The 15,913-nt window shown below is 38.0% G+C and overlaps 1 non-coding gene across 1 annotated transcript; it reads right to left on the reverse strand.

Annotated features, from left to right (window-relative positions):
- Positions 1 to 13,959: 13,959 nt before the first annotated feature.
- On the reverse strand, positions 13,960 to 14,067 carry LOC112787508 (small nucleolar RNA R71). Its single transcript, XR_003194918.1, has one exon. It is a non-coding gene; the product is annotated as a small nucleolar RNA R71 (small nucleolar RNA).
- Positions 14,068 to 15,913: the final 1,846 nt, after the last annotated feature.

Genomic DNA, 15,913 nt, shown 5'->3' on the forward strand with positions numbered 1-15,913 from the left:
CCCTACAGTCTGTCTATGTCCGTCAGAAGCAAATCTCTATAACTGAAGAAGCCATTCAGCGAGCCTTAGATCTCCTTCCTGCTCTAGAAGGATTGGACGCATTCCAAGAAGCCTCCTTTAAGCGCCAGACATACCAATTTGACTGGGACACGGTCCTCAGAGTTATAGCACAACCTTGCAGCAGATGGATCTATGGATACCATCGATCCCGACCTAAGGGCATATTGGCATCAGTACTCACCTTGGTGGCTCGAGTATGGGCACAGATTATGTCCCACTACGTCTTTTCGAGCACTCATGAGTCCTCCTTCACTGTAGACATGGCTGTTCTCTTCTGGTGTATCCTTACAGACCAGCCTCTCAACTTACCAAGACACCTCCGGCACACCATGGGACATGTCCAGATTGCGGGTAACCTACCTTTCCCCGCCCTGGTTTCAGATCTAGTCTCAACAGCTGGAGTCTCCTACAGAGCTGGGGACACCAAAGCCATGATTCCGTGGGACGATCAGATTGTCCCCAACGGGAAGTACATCAGACCTCCAGCAGTAACTACTAGCCGGCCTGCAGAACCAGCCGGAGATATTCCTTCTCCTTCCACATCACAAGCACCTTCAATAAATCAACTGCTCCTTCAGATACTTGAGAGGTTGGACCGGCTTGACCGGCAGGCAAAGCGAAGGAAGCGCCATAACAAGCGCCGATTTACATACCTCAAGGAGCTGATTGTTGGCAACCAACCACCTGCAGAAGACCTAGACACCCCGGACTCCCCTTCATCTACGAGCACAAGGAGCCATGATAATCCCGATTGTGGAGATACTGCTACCGGCCCCCCTTTGTTCTTGACTGATGGCACCTAGGACGGTGCAAGGCTTTAAGTGTGGGGAGATCGATCAGAACCTGATTTCCGGAGGTAATTTCTTTTTCTTAACACCAATAGGTTATTTTTTTTCTTTTGTTAGAATAGGATATATTGCATAGTAATAGTTTTTTCATGCATGTTCTATTTGGTTGAAAAATAATAAGTTTCTTTTTAAGACCCTATTTTTGAAAAATTTAACTAATTTAAATCAAAACTTTTGTATTAAAACTTGTTTGAAGATTGTAAATTGGAACATGATTTTAAAGCTAGAACACACAACCTGTGAGATTTGAGCTTAATTACATGGTTACATTACTTAACCATAACATTTTATTCTTATGTGTTTTCTTCTCTATGATTGTAATTTTTATTTTGTTCCATCCTATATGTCCAATATTTAATGTGTTTATATGCATGCATATGATTGAGGCTATTACTTGTTTATGCTAACTTATCTCAAATAGCCTACACTTTCAATTACCTTTGTTAGCCACTTTGAGCCTTTTAATCCCCATTTGTTCTATATTTTACTACATCACTAGCCTTAAACAGAAAAACAAATTAATTACCCCAAATTGAATCTTTGGTTAGCTTAAGATAGAGATTGTGTATCAACTAAGTGTGGGAAAACTTTGAGAACTTGGGTTAATGAAAAGTGTACAGTGCTTAAATGATAAAATATTGGGAATTTGGGTACCTACTCATGTGAGACCAGAAAAAATAAAAAATTCGTGTGCATTGATAAGTTATGTTTACTTTTCCCTTTAAAAAAAATCCAAAAATATTCAATAAATAAATAAATAAATAAGGGGACAAAATTATCCCAATGTTAAGTTAATGAAAAGATCAATGCATATGTGATAAGATTAAAAGAAGAGTTGATGCATGAGTATGTAATGCAAAAGTGGGAATTTTGGGTAGCTAGGCATAATTTTAGAAGTTATATAGAGTGTGTGTATGTATAGGTGAGAGCTTAGGTTGGTCAAGGATTCAATTTATAGCTCACTTAATCATATATATATATACCCTCACCTTTACCTTAGCCCCATTACAACCTTGAAAAGACCTCATGATGTTTGCATTGGTACATTAAATACTTGTTGATTAGTTAGGTGAAGAACAAAGTTTAGAAAGCATGACTAGGGAAGACTAGAGTGAATTACCCTATACACTTGAGTTATTAGAGTGCATATACACCATTAATGAGGGTTCAATGCTTGATTCTATGTTCCCTGCTTTTATGAGCTATCTTCTTACAAGTTTACTTATCTTAACTGTATGATTTGAATTAGTGAAACTTGATTTATGTTTGTCTTGGAGAACTTATTTACTATTAACCAAGTAGACAGAAACATCTTAGCATATAGTTGCATTCATAGGTTGCATTGCATGAGTCTTACTTTTCCCTACTCATTTATTTTAACTCCTTGAGCTAAGCATGAGGACATGCTAATGATTAAGTATGGGGAGTGGTGCACGAAATTGTGATCTCCAGGCTCGAACAAATCCTGGTAATGGCTCCAAAGCTTGGTGCTCTGATCTTAATTCATAATTGTCACAACTTCGATACAACTAACTAGCAAGTGCACTGGATCGAATCCTACTCGGAATACCACAGACAAGGTTTAGACCTTCCGGATTCTCTTGAATGCCGCCATCATTCTAGCTTACGCCACGAAGATTCTGGTTAGGAGATCTAAGAGATACTCATTCTAGCTTAATTCATGTAGAACAGAAGTGTTTGTCAGGCACGCGTTCATAAGGGAGAAGGATGATGAGCGTCACACATAATCATCACCTTCATCACGTTCTTGGGTGCGAATGGATATTTTAGAAGAGAAATAAGAAGAATTGAATAGAAAACAGTAGTACTTTGCATTAATCTTTGAGGAACAGCAGAGCTCCACACCTTAATCTATGGAGTGTAGAAACTCTACCGTTAAAAATACATAAGTGAAGGTCCAGGCATGGCCGAGATGGCCAGCCCCCTAAAACGTGATCAGAGGATCATAAGGTAATCCAAAGATGGTCTAAAAGACGTCTAATACAATAGTAAGAGGTCCTATTTATAATAAACTAGTCACTATGGTTTACATGAGTAAGTAATTGATGAATAAATCCACTTCCGGGGCCCACTTGGTGTGTGTTTGGGCTGAGCCTAAGTGTTGCACGTGCAGAGGCCATTTGTGGAGTTGAACGCCAGTATTTGTGCTAGTTTGGGCGTTCAACTCTGGTTTTGGATCCTTATCTGGCGCTGGACGCCAGATTTGGTCAGAGAGCTGGCGTTGAACGCCAGTTTACGTCGTCTATTCTTGGCCAAAGTATGGACTATTATATATTGCTGGAAAGCCCTGGAGGTCTACTTTCCAACGCAATTGGAAGCGCGCCATTTCGAGTTCTGTAGCTCCAGAAAATCCACTTTGAGTGCAGGGAGGTCAGAATCCAACAGCATCAGCAGTCCTTCTTCAACCTCTGAATCTGATTTCAGCTCAAGTCCCTCAATTTCAGCCAGAAAATACCTGAAATCACAGAAAAACACACAAACTCATAGTAAAGTCCAGAAATGTGAATTTAACATAAAAACTAATGAAAACATCCCTAAAAGTAACTAGATCCTACTAAAAACATACTAAAAACAATGCCAAAAAGCGTATAAATTATCCGCTCATCAGGGAGGTTGATAAACTGCTATTTTATGGTTTGTCTTATGCTCAATTGAGTGGTTTTTATCAATCCTTTTCCCACTTATTCATATGATTTGCATGATTTTACAATTCCTTCCTAGTTTTGTTCTATAGTTGAAAACTTGCTTCCTAAAAGTCTTTCATTTGAGTACTTTAATTCTCCTTTATACCATTCGATGCCGTGATCCGTGTGTTAAATATTTCAGACTTTATAGGGCAGGAATGGCTTAGAGAATGAAGAGGAGGTTTGCAAAAATGGAAGGAACACAAGAAACTAATAGATAACCAGCGAGCATCGACGCGCACGCATGGCTCACGCATGCGCGTGATCTGGAGATTGTCACAGTGACGCGTGCGCGTACCTGACGCGTACGCGTGGATTGGAGTTCTGCAAGATGACGTGTGCATATGCTTGACACGTACGCATGACATGCGCGATCTGCAGAATTAACAAAAAATTCTGGGGGCGATTTTGGGCCGAGTTTTGACCCTGTTTCTGGCCCAAAAACACAGACTAGAGCCAGCGAACATGCAGAGACTCAAGAAACATTCTCATGAGCATAGTTTTAGATTTTTAGATCTGAATCTAGAGAGAAATCACTCTTCCTCTAGGTTTTCTTTTACATTCATAGTTTTATAGTTTATGCTTTTGCTTTGGGATATTGAGAAGAGTCATCACCTCCGTTGAAGTTACTATTCTAGTTTGTTTTCTTATTCCCTTATTATTCCATATTCTTAATTCTTGTTTAGAGTTACAATTGGATTATTTTGGATTTATTAATACAGAGAATTACATTTAAATTTTATTCTAATTTTTGTGACAACCCTTCTAAATTTATGAGCGGATTTTAGCTGGTTAAGAACTATACTCGCAACGTATTTCTATATAAATTTCTTAATCGATCGACTTCCACCCCGAATCATAAAGTATGAGCTATTATATATTGCTGGAAAGCCCAGCATGTCTACTTTCCAATGCAATTGAGAGCGCGCCAATTGGGCTTCTGTATCTCCATAAAATCCACTTCGAGTGCAGGAGGGTCAGAATCCAACAGCATCTGCAGTCCTTTCTCAGCCTCTGAATCAGACTTTTGCTTAGGTCCCTCAATTTCAACCAGAAAATACCTGAAATTACAGAAAAACACACAAACTCATAGTAAAGTCCAGAAATATGATTTTTGCATAAAGACTAATAAAAATATAACAAAAAGTAACTAAAACATACTAAAAACTATGTAAAAACAATGACAAAAAGCATATAAATTATCCGCTCATCAGAGAGCAAGAGATGTAAATGGCAAGAAAAGAAATGAGCATGCAAGGAATTAAAAGGAAAGCAATCAAAGCAATGGAAATGGAAATTAAATACTAAAAAGAGCTCTCAGTGAGAATTGGGGAATTTAGGATTCCTATCATAGTTATGGACCACAAACATGGCAATTGTGTGGAATCAATCCAAATTAGTCAATCCTCCATGAGAATTAGTCAAAAGGGTGTAATTGGTCTCAATCAATAAGTCCTAGTCAACTCACTAATTACTTAGTGAAAGACTAGCGTTAATGGAAACCAAACCGATTAACTATTCCCACACAATGTGGAATGGACATCCACAACTCAATTTCACCTAAACACCCAATTTCTCAACCATGAGTGAGAAAACTGAACATGCAAGGAACTAAACATCAAAGCAATAAAAGTCAAAGCAATTAAATGAAAGGAAAGAAAACTTCAAATTCAAGAAAACATCTTGGCAAGTAATTGAGAGCTATGTTTACCTATCCTAGACATTGACCATTGATAAACCATTATTTTATGATTTATATTGTGTTTAATTGTGTGGTTTTATCAAGTCTTTACCCACTTATTCATATGATTAGCATGTATTTACAAATCCTTCCCAAAATTGTTCCATGATTAAAAACTTGCTTCCTAGAGATCTTTTACCCACTTATTCCATGATTAGCATGTTAAGTGTTTCAGACTTCATAGGGCAGCAATGGCTTGGAGAATGGAGAGAAAGCTTGCAAAAATGGAAGGAACACAAGAAACTAAGGAGATGACCAACGAACACTGACGCGAGTGCATGGCTCACGCGAACGCGCGAAATGAAGAAATCGCAGCGACGCGAATGCGTGCCTGACGCAAACGCGTGGATTGGAATCTGCACAAATGACGCGAACACGTGGACGACGCGAATGCGTGACAAGAAAAATGGTTGAACGACGCGAACGCGTGGACGACGCGTACGCGTGACCTGCGCGATCTGTAGAAATAACAGAATACGCTGGGGCAATTTCGGGCCGCGTTTTGACCCAGTTTTCGACCCAAAAACATAGACTAAAGCTAGGGAACATGCAGAGACTCATCATGCATCCACACACATCCAGATACATCGATATTAGGATTACTCTTTATTTTAGATCTGAATCTAGATTTGCATTACATTTATAGTTTATGCTTTTGCTTGGATTTTGGATGCTGAGAGTCATTACCTCTGTTGAAGACATTACTTTAGTTTGTTTCCTTATTCCTTTACTTTTATTCATTGCTCATTGACCATATTCAATTAAGTATGTTGCATTTTGAATTTATTAATATATAGAGTGATTTTTATTTTTAATTGATTTTAATTATCTAATTTATTTTATTTAATTATGTCTTCTTATATTTTTATGATTATTAAATCCATGTCAATGGAGTAGAAATTCCACTTGACATGGGGGTTAATTAAAAGGAGACACTTGAGTTGGAATGCTCAAGTGCTTAGTTACAATGGACGTTGTAGGCTAATTCTATACCTACTAACACTAGACCTCCCCAAGGGAGAGGGCTAAGAATTGTGGGTAAGAGTTAGTTCAATCACTATACTTTCCCTTATTCAGTAAGGGTTGACCAAGTAAAAACAACAACCCCTTTACACTACACTTGAGAAGATTCCAACAAGGAAAGAACTTTCAATTAATTATTCCCCCAGTCAAGACCTTTTAATATTAATAATAATTCTTAGTTAATTACTTTAATTTACATTTACTTTTAATTACTCATTATCAAACTTAAACTTTCTGGAAATTTTCTGATTAATAAATTAGCACTCTTTCCTGTAACTCGTTGGGAGACGACCTGGGACTCATACTCCCAGTATTTTTATTTCTAAAATTTGTGACAACCTTTTTTAAATTGGTGAGGCAGATCTTAGCTGGTTAAGAGCTATACATGCAATGCTCTTCTCTTATTTGGAATCTCTTAATTGGTTAACTTCTGCCACGCATCAATTTTTGGCGCCGTTGCGGGGAGTTGCAATAGTGTGCTAAATGATTAATTAGTGTATATATCTTTATTTTTATTTTTTTATTTCCATATTTTATTTTTATTTCTGTTACCATGACCTATATGTCTTTCTCATTGAATGACATGTTCATTGCCTGATCTGAGTTTAGTCTCATTTGACCCTGAAATTGAAAGAACTCTTTCACATATTAGATGAACTCGACGTCGGTTAGCCTCTGAGGATGGTGAAGTGATTGTTATCGATTCACCAGTCTCATATGAGGGAGAATCTGAACTGCCATCTGAGAGCGAGACAAGCTCATTTACTACTGATTCAGTTGATTCACGTGCAGGTGACATGACAGCACCTAGGAGAATTACCCTCCAGGAGGCAGGAGCCCCAGATTTCACACTGCAACCGTATCAAGTGCATCACCCAACTTTAGCTGCAGATTTTGAACTAAAGACTACACTAATCAACTTGATGCCCAAATTTCATGGCTTACCTGCTCAAGAGCCTATCAAGCACCTTTGGGATTTCCAGACAGCCTGTTCTACTGTTAGGCATCATGGTGCAGATGAAACTTCTATTTTGTTAACCGCCTTCCCGTTTTCTCTTGAAGGAAAGGCGAGGGAGTGGTACTACACTCAACCTGAAGTGACTATTACTAACTGGGATACGCTTAGAAGAGAATTTTTGGAAAAATACTTTCCAGCTGAAGTTACTGATAGATTGAGGAAAGAGATTTCAATGATTATTCAAGGCGAATCCGATACTCTCTACGAATATTGGGAGCCTGATGACAAGTCATCTTAGCCTATTTTAGCTAGTCTTTTTCTTTAGTTTTCATTTGGATTATACACTTTTTTGAGCCACAAGCAAGCCAATTGAGTAGATTTTCATGTTTCCCTTGATTGAACCAACCATATATGAATTCATGCCATTTCATGAGGTTTTATGCTATATTTGTTGCATATTATGAAAGATTGAATACCTCATGATTTTAAGCATAGCTTTGATAAGTTTGGTTGATTAATGATAGGTGAAGAAAGCTTGGAGAAAGGTTGAAGCAAAGAGGAATGGCTAGGAGTGAAGAGAGGACAATGGAATAATAGAAATTGAACCGGGATGCATGAAGTTAGCCCCAACGTTAGCCCCCTAACTTGGAGGCTAACGTTGGGCATGAAAATCACTCCCTGGGCTCCCCACGTTTGAGCCAACGTTAGCCCCCTAACTTGGAGGCTAACGTTGGCACATGACATTGCAAGGAAGAGGCCAACGTTAGCTCCAACGTTAGCCCCCTAACTTGGAGGCTAACGTTGGAACTTGAAATTCATCCCTGGGCCAGCCAACGTTTGCGCCAACGTTAGCCCCCTAACTTGGAGGCTAACGTTGGCACATGAGTTATAAAGGGGGAGAAGGCCAACGTTTGCGCCAACGTTAGCCCCCTAACTTGAAGGCTAACGTTGGCACATGAATCACAAAGGGAGGGGCACCAACGTTTGCGCCAACGTTAGCCCCCTAACTTGGAGGCTAACGTTGGCGCCACTAGCACTAAGCAAGGCCAACGTTAGGGTCAAAGTTAGACCCCTAACGTTGGCACCAACGTCCAAACCAGAGAATTATGCTTGCTGCTATGAAAAGTTAGGGTCAAAGTTAGACCCCTAACTTTGGCCCTAACGTTGGGACCAACTTTGGCTAACTTCAAAACCGGTTCAATTGGTTCACTTCGGTTCTTCTTCAAACTTCAAGAGCAATCAACCAAGGCCTCTTTCAACCCAATTCCACCAAGAACAAAGGCCCAACTCAAGGCTTGAAGATCATTTTGGAAAGTGTATAAATAGGATAGAATTCAAGTTATTAAGGGAGCTTTCCTTTTAGAATTTTCATAATAGTTTTCGGAAAGCTTTTGAACTTGAGTGAACTTTAATTTCTTGCTTTCATTGCTTTCAATTTCATTTTACATTTGTCTTGGATCTTGGATTGGAGAATTGAAGAAATTCTGTTTCAATCTCAATCTTGGATCTCTCTGTTTCTTTACAGTTAATTGAATTCCATTTCCGGTTCATTTTTCTTCATCTCTTTTCTTTGCAATTTACAATTTCCTTGCTATTGTTCTTGTTGGATCTAGGAAGGCATTGAGATCTAGACTTGGTTTTCTAGTCTCTGGGTCCTGAGATCTAAATTTCCCATTTCAATTCCCTGTTTAATGCTTTTTCTATTCATTTACTTTTCTGCTTCATATCCGGTTCAATCCCAATTCCCTTTTACTCTTCTGTTTGATGCAATTTAACTTTTCCTTGTTTAATTTCTGCAAATCCACATCCCAATCCCCTTTACATTTCAAGCAATTTACATTCCTTGCACTTTAAGATTCCACAATTTACATTTCTTGCACTTTAAGTTTCTACCATTTAATTTCTTGTTCTTTAAGTTTCAGCAATTTAATTTCCTGCACTCTTTACTTTCTATGCAATTTAATTCTGCAAGTCACAAATCACCCAACCAAATCATGATTCTCTTGACTAAATCAACCACTAAACTAAAATTGCTCAATCCTTCAATCCCTGTGGGATCGACCTCACTCCCGTGAGTTTTTATTACTTGATACGACCCGGTACACTTGCCGGTTAGTTTTGGGTATTTTGGGAGAAATTTATTTTTCACCAAAATATCTCATCAGAGCCCTTCAACAATCTCCTGGTCACATGTCCCCATCACATGATTGATAGACTAGTATTGATTAGCTACTTTACTCAAGGCATGAACCCCCAGGATAAGACTACACTGGAAGGTGCTAGCAATGGTTCTTTGAAAAAGTACAAAACCGCAGATGAAGCATGGCAGTTGATCAGCGACTTAGCTGAGTCCACTAGGAATCACAGATAGAGGCGCAACCATGCCAAGGCTGTTGCTAAGGTTTCTTTTAGCATTGAAACTACTGCTCTCACACAGAGTATATGTGAAATGACCAATCTACTGAAACAAATGCAGTTGAATCATCAACAAGCACAACAAGCTCAGCCCCTCCCACCACAACATAGCCAACAGTTGGTTCCACAAAGAGTATTGATGAGCGGATAATTTATACGCTTTTTGGCATTGTTTTTAGTATATTTTTAGTAGGATCTAGTTACTTTTAGGGATGTTTTTATTAGTTTTTATGTTAAATTCACATTTCTGGACTTTACTATGAGTTTGTGTGTTTTTCCGTGATTTCAGGTATTTTCTGGCTGAAATTGAGGGACTGCAGCAAAAATCAGATTCAGAGGTTGAAGAAGGACTGCTGATGCTGTTGGATTCTGACCTCCCTTCACTCAAAGTGGATTTTCTGGAGCTACAGAACTCAAAATGGTGCGCTTCCAATTGCGTTAGAAACTACACATCCAGGGCTTTCCAGCAATATATAATAGTCCATACTTTGGCCGAGTTTAGACGACGTAAAAGGGCGTTGAACGCCAGTTCTATGCTGCTGTCTGGAGTTAAACGCCAGAAACACGTCACAAACCAGAGTTGAACGCCAGAAACACGTTACAACCTGGCGTTCAACTCCAGAAAGAGCCTCTGCACGTGTAACATTCAAGCTCAGCCCAAGCACACACCAAATGGGCCCCGGAAGTGGATTTATGCATCAATTACTTACTTCTGTAAACCCTAGTAACTAGTTTAGTATAAATAGGAATTTTTACTATTGTATTAGACATCCTGGATTGTATTTTTGATCCTGTGATCACGTTTTGGGGGCTGGCCATTTGGCCATGCCTGGACCTTTCACATATGTATTTTCAACGGTAGAGTTTCTACACTCCATAGATTAAGGTGTGGAGCTCTGCTGTTCCTCATGAATTAATGCAAAGTACTACTGTTTTTCTATTCAACTCAACTTATTCCGCTTCTAAGATATTCATTCGCACTTCAACATGAATGTGATGAACGTGACAATCATCATCATTCCCCCACGAACGCGTGCCTGACAACCACTTCCGTACCTTGATGGCGGCATTCATGAGAATCCGGAACTTCTAAACCTTGTCTGTGGTATTTCGAGTAGGATTCTGGGATTGAATGACTGTGACGAACTTCAAACTCGCGAGTTCTGAGCGTAGTGACAGACGCAAAAGGAGGGTGAATCCTATTCCAGTATGATCGAGAACCTCAGATGATTAGCCGTGCTGTGATAGAGCATTTGGACCATTTTCACAAGAGGATAGGATGCAGCCATTGACCACGGTGATGCCTCCAGATGATTAGCCATGCAGTGACAGCGCATCGGACCATTTTCACAGAGAGGATGAAAAGTAGCCATTGACAATGGTGATGTCCTTACATAAAGCCAGCCATGGAAAGGAGTAAGATTGATTGGATGAAGACAGCAGGAAAGCAGAAGCTCAGAGGAACGAAAGCATCTCCATACGCTTATCTAAAATTCTCACCAATGATATACATAAGTATTTCTATCTTTATTTTTTGTCTATTTATTATTTATTTTCGAAAACTCCATAACTATTTTATATCCGCCTGACTGAGATTTACAAGGTGACCATAGCTTGCTTCATACCAACAATCTCCGTGGGATCGACCCTTACTCACGTAAGGTTTTATTACTTGGACGACCCAGTGTACTTGCTGGTTAGTTGTATCGAAGTTGTGAATGAAAAACGATTTATTAAGACGTGCGTACAGAGTTTTTGGCACCGTTGCCTGATATCACAATTTCGTGCACCAAGTTTTTGGCGCCATTGTCGGGGATTGTTCGAGTTTGGACAACTGACGGTTCATCGTGTTGCTCAGATTAGGTAATTTTCTTTTTGTTTTATTTTCAAAAAAAAATTTCAAAAAAAAAATTTTCAAAACTCTTTCAAAAATCTCTCATCTGTTTTCGAAAATTATTCTAAAATTTTTTAAGAATGAATTCTAGTGTTTCATGAAGCATGTTGAAGCCTGACTGGCTGTAAAGCCATGTCTAAATTTATTTGGACTGGGGCTTCCAACCCAACATTATCAAGAGCAAGCTAGTTGTTGCTAATCCACCTGCTGCTATTCCAGATCCAAAAGATTTACATGCTAAAGCTTGACTGGTTATTAAGCCATGTCTAACCTTCAGATTGGAGCTTTAGAATAAGAGTGCAAGATTCCTGGAATTCATATTAAAAATTTTGGAATCCTTATTTTTCTTTTTCACACTAATTTTCGAAAAATATAAAATAAAAATACAAAAAAATTAATAAAATCATAAAAAATAAAAAATATTTTGTGTTTCTTGTTTGAGTCTTGAGTCAATTTCAAGTTTGGTGTCAATTGCATACTCATCTTGCATTTTTCGAAAATTGCATTCATGCATTGCATTCATCATGATCTTCAAGTTGTTCTTGATAAACCTTCTTGATTGATCTTCATATTATATTGTTTTGTGTTGTATGGTGTTTTTCATATGCATTCTTGAATTCTTAGTGTCTAAGCATTAAAGATTTCTAAGTTTGGTGTCTTGCATGTTTTCTTTGCATAAAAAATTTTTCAAAAATAAGTTCTTGGTGTTCTTCTTGATCTTCAAAGTGTTCTTGGTGTTCATCTTGACATTCATAGAATTCTTGCATGCATTCATTGTTTTAATCCAAAATTTTCATACATTGAGTCTTTTTCATGTTTTTCTCTCTCATCATTAAAAATTCAAAAATTAAAAAAATATATTTCCCTTTTTCACTCATAAATTTCAAAAATTTGAGTTGACTTTTTCAAAACTTTTTAAAACTTAGTTGTTTCTTATGAGTCAAATCAAATTTTCAATTTAAAAAAAAATCTTATCTTTTTCAAAATCTTTTTCAAAAATCAAATCTTTTTCATTTTTCTTAGTTATTTTCGAAAATTCTAAAAATATTTTTCAAAAATCTTTTTCTTATCTTTATCACATAATTTTCGAAAATAACATCATCAATTAATGTTTTGATTCAAAAATTTCAAGCTTGTTACTTGCTTGTTAAGAAAGATTCAAACTTTAAGTTCTAGAATCATATCTTGTGATTTCTTGTGAATCAAGTCATTAATTGTGATTTTAAAAATCAAATCATTTTCAAAACTAATTTCAATCATATCTTTTCAAAATATCTTTTTATCTTATCTTTTTCAAAATCATATCTTTTTCAAAAATTTGATTTTAAAATATCTTTTCTAACTTCTTATCTTTTTATCTTTTCAAAATTGATTTTCAAATTTGTTTCAACTAACTAACTAACTTTTTGTTTGTTTCTTATCTTTTTCAAAATTACCTAACTAACCCTCTCTCTCTAATTTTCGAAAATATATCCCTCTTTTTCAAAAATTCTTTTTAATTAACTAATTGTTTCAAAATTCAATTTTAATTTATTTCTTCTTTTAATTTTCGAAAATCACTAACTCTTTTTCAAAAATTATTTTCGAAAACCTCCCCCTCTCATCCTATTCTATTTATTTATTTATTTACTAACATCTCTTCCTCACTCACCAAAAATCCGATCCCCCTTTCTCTCTCTGAGTTCAGATTTTCTCTTCTTCTTTTCTTCTACTCACATAGGGACCTCTATACTGTGGTAAAAAGGATCCCTATTATTATTTTTCTGTTCCCTCTTTTTCATATGAGCAGGAGCAAGGACAAGAATATTCTTGTTGAAGCAGATCCAGATCCTGAAAGGACTCTGAAGAGGAAACTAAGAGAAGCTAAATTACAACAATCCAGCAAGCACCTTTCAGAAATTTTCGAACAAGAAGAGGAGATGGCAGCCGAAAATAATAATAATGCAAGGAGGATGCTTGGTGACTTTACTGCACCTAATTCCAATTTACATGGAAGAAGCATCTCCATCCCTACCATTGGAGCAAACAACTTTGAGCTGAAACCTCAATTAGTTTCTCTGATGCAGCAGAACTGTAAGTTTCATGGACTTCCATCTGAAGATCCTTTTCAGTTCTTAACTGAATTTTTGCAGATCTGTGATACTGTTAAGACTAATGGAGTAGATCCTGAAGTCTACAGGCTCATGCTTTTCCCTTTTGCTGTAAGAGACAAAGCTAGAGTGTGATTGGACTCTCAACCCAAAGATAGCCTGAACTCTTGGGATAAGTTGGTCACGGCTTTCTTAGCCAAGTTCTTTCCTCCTCAAAAGCTTAGTAAGCTTAGAGTGGATGTTTAAACCTTCAAACAGAAAGAAGGTGAATCCCTCTATGAAGCTTGGGAGAGATACAAGCAACTGACCAAAAAGGGTCCTTCTGACATGCTTTCAGAATGGACCATCCTGGATATATTCTATGATGGTCTGTCTGAATTAGCTAAGATGTCATTGGATACTTCTGCAGGTGGATCCATTCACCTAAAGAAAATGCCTGCAGAAGCTCAAGAACTCATTGACATGGTTGCTAATAACCAGTTCATGTACACTTCTGAGAGGAATCCTGTGAGCAATGGGACGCCTCAGAAGAAGGGAGTTCTTGAAATTGATACTCTGAATGCCATATTGGCTCAGAACAAAATATTGACTCAGCAAGTCAATATGATTTCTCTGAGTCTAAATGGAATGCAAGCTGCATCCAACAGTACTCAAGAGGCGCCTTCTAAAGAAAAGGCCTATGATCCTGAAAACCCTGCAATAGCAGAGGTGAATTACATGGGTGAACCATATGGAAACACCTATAATCCCTCATGGAGAAATCACCCAAATCTCTCATGGAAGGATAAACAAAAGCATCAACAAGGCTTTAATAATGGTGGAAGAAACAGGTTTAGCAATAGCAAGCCTTTTTCATCATCCATAGCAACAGATAGAGAACTCTGAACAAAATACTTCTAATTTAGCAAACTTAGTCTCTGGTCTATCTAAGGCCACTGTGAGTTTCATGAATGAAACAAGGTCCTACATTAGAAATTTGGAAGCACAAGTGGGCCAGCTGAGTAAAAGAGTCACTGAAATCCCTCCTAGTACTCTCCAAAGGAACACAGAAGAAAATCCAAAAGGAGAGTGCAAGGCCATTGAAATGACCATCATGGCCGAATCCAAGGAAGAAGGGGAGGACGTGAATCCCAAGGAGGAAGACCTCCTGGGGCGTCCAGTGATCAATAAGGAGTTTCCCTCTGAGGAACCAAAGGAATCTGAGACTCAACTAGAGACCATAGAAATTCTATTAAACCTCCTTATGCCATTCATGAGCTCTGATCAGTATTCCTCTTCTGAAGAGAATGAGGATGTTACTAAGGAGCAAGTTACCAAGTACCTTGGTGCAATCATGAAGCTGAATGCCAAATTATTTGGTATTGACACTTGGGAAGATGAACCTCCCTTGTTCACCAATGAACTAAGTGATCTAGATCAACTGACATTGCCTCAGAAGAAACAGGATCCTGGAAAGTTCCTAATACCTTGTACCATAGGCACCATGATCTTTGAAAAGGCTCTGTGTGACCTTGGTTCAGGGATAAACCTCATGCCCCTCTCTGTAATAGAGAAACTGGGAATCTTTGGAGTGCAAGCTGTTAAAATCTCATTAGAGATGGCAGACAATTCAAGAAAACAGGCTTATGGACAAGTAGAGGACGTGTTAGTAAAGGTTGAAGGACTTTACATCCCTGCTGATTTCATAGTCCTAGATACTGAGAAGGATGAGGATGAATCCATCATCCTTGGAAGACCCTTCCTAGCCACAGCAAGAGCTGTGATTGATGTTAACAGAGGCGAATTAGTCCTTCAATTGAATGAGGACTCCCTTGAGTTTAAAACTCAAGGACATCCTTCTGTAAACATGGAAAAGAGGCACAGTAAGCTTCTCTCAAAACAGAGTCAACCAGAGCCCCCAAAGTCAAACTCTAAGTTTGGTGTTGGGAGGCCACAACCAAACTCTAAGTTTGGTGTTGAACTCCCATATCCAAACTCTAAGTTTGGTGTTGGAGAGTCTCAACAATGCTCTGAACATCTGTGAGGCTCCATGAGAGCCCACTGTCAAGCTATTGACATTAAAGAAGCGCTTGTTGGGAGGCAACCCAATTTTTATTTCTCTAATTTTATTTTATTGTTATTTCATGTTTTATTAGGTTCATAATCATGTGGAGTCACAAAATAAATCAAAAAATTAAAA

Source organism: Arachis hypogaea, chromosome 20 (genome assembly GCF_003086295.3).
Source record: "Arachis hypogaea cultivar Tifrunner chromosome 20, arahy.Tifrunner.gnm2.J5K5, whole genome shotgun sequence".
Lineage (NCBI taxonomy): Eukaryota > Viridiplantae > Streptophyta > Magnoliopsida > Fabales > Fabaceae > Arachis > Arachis hypogaea.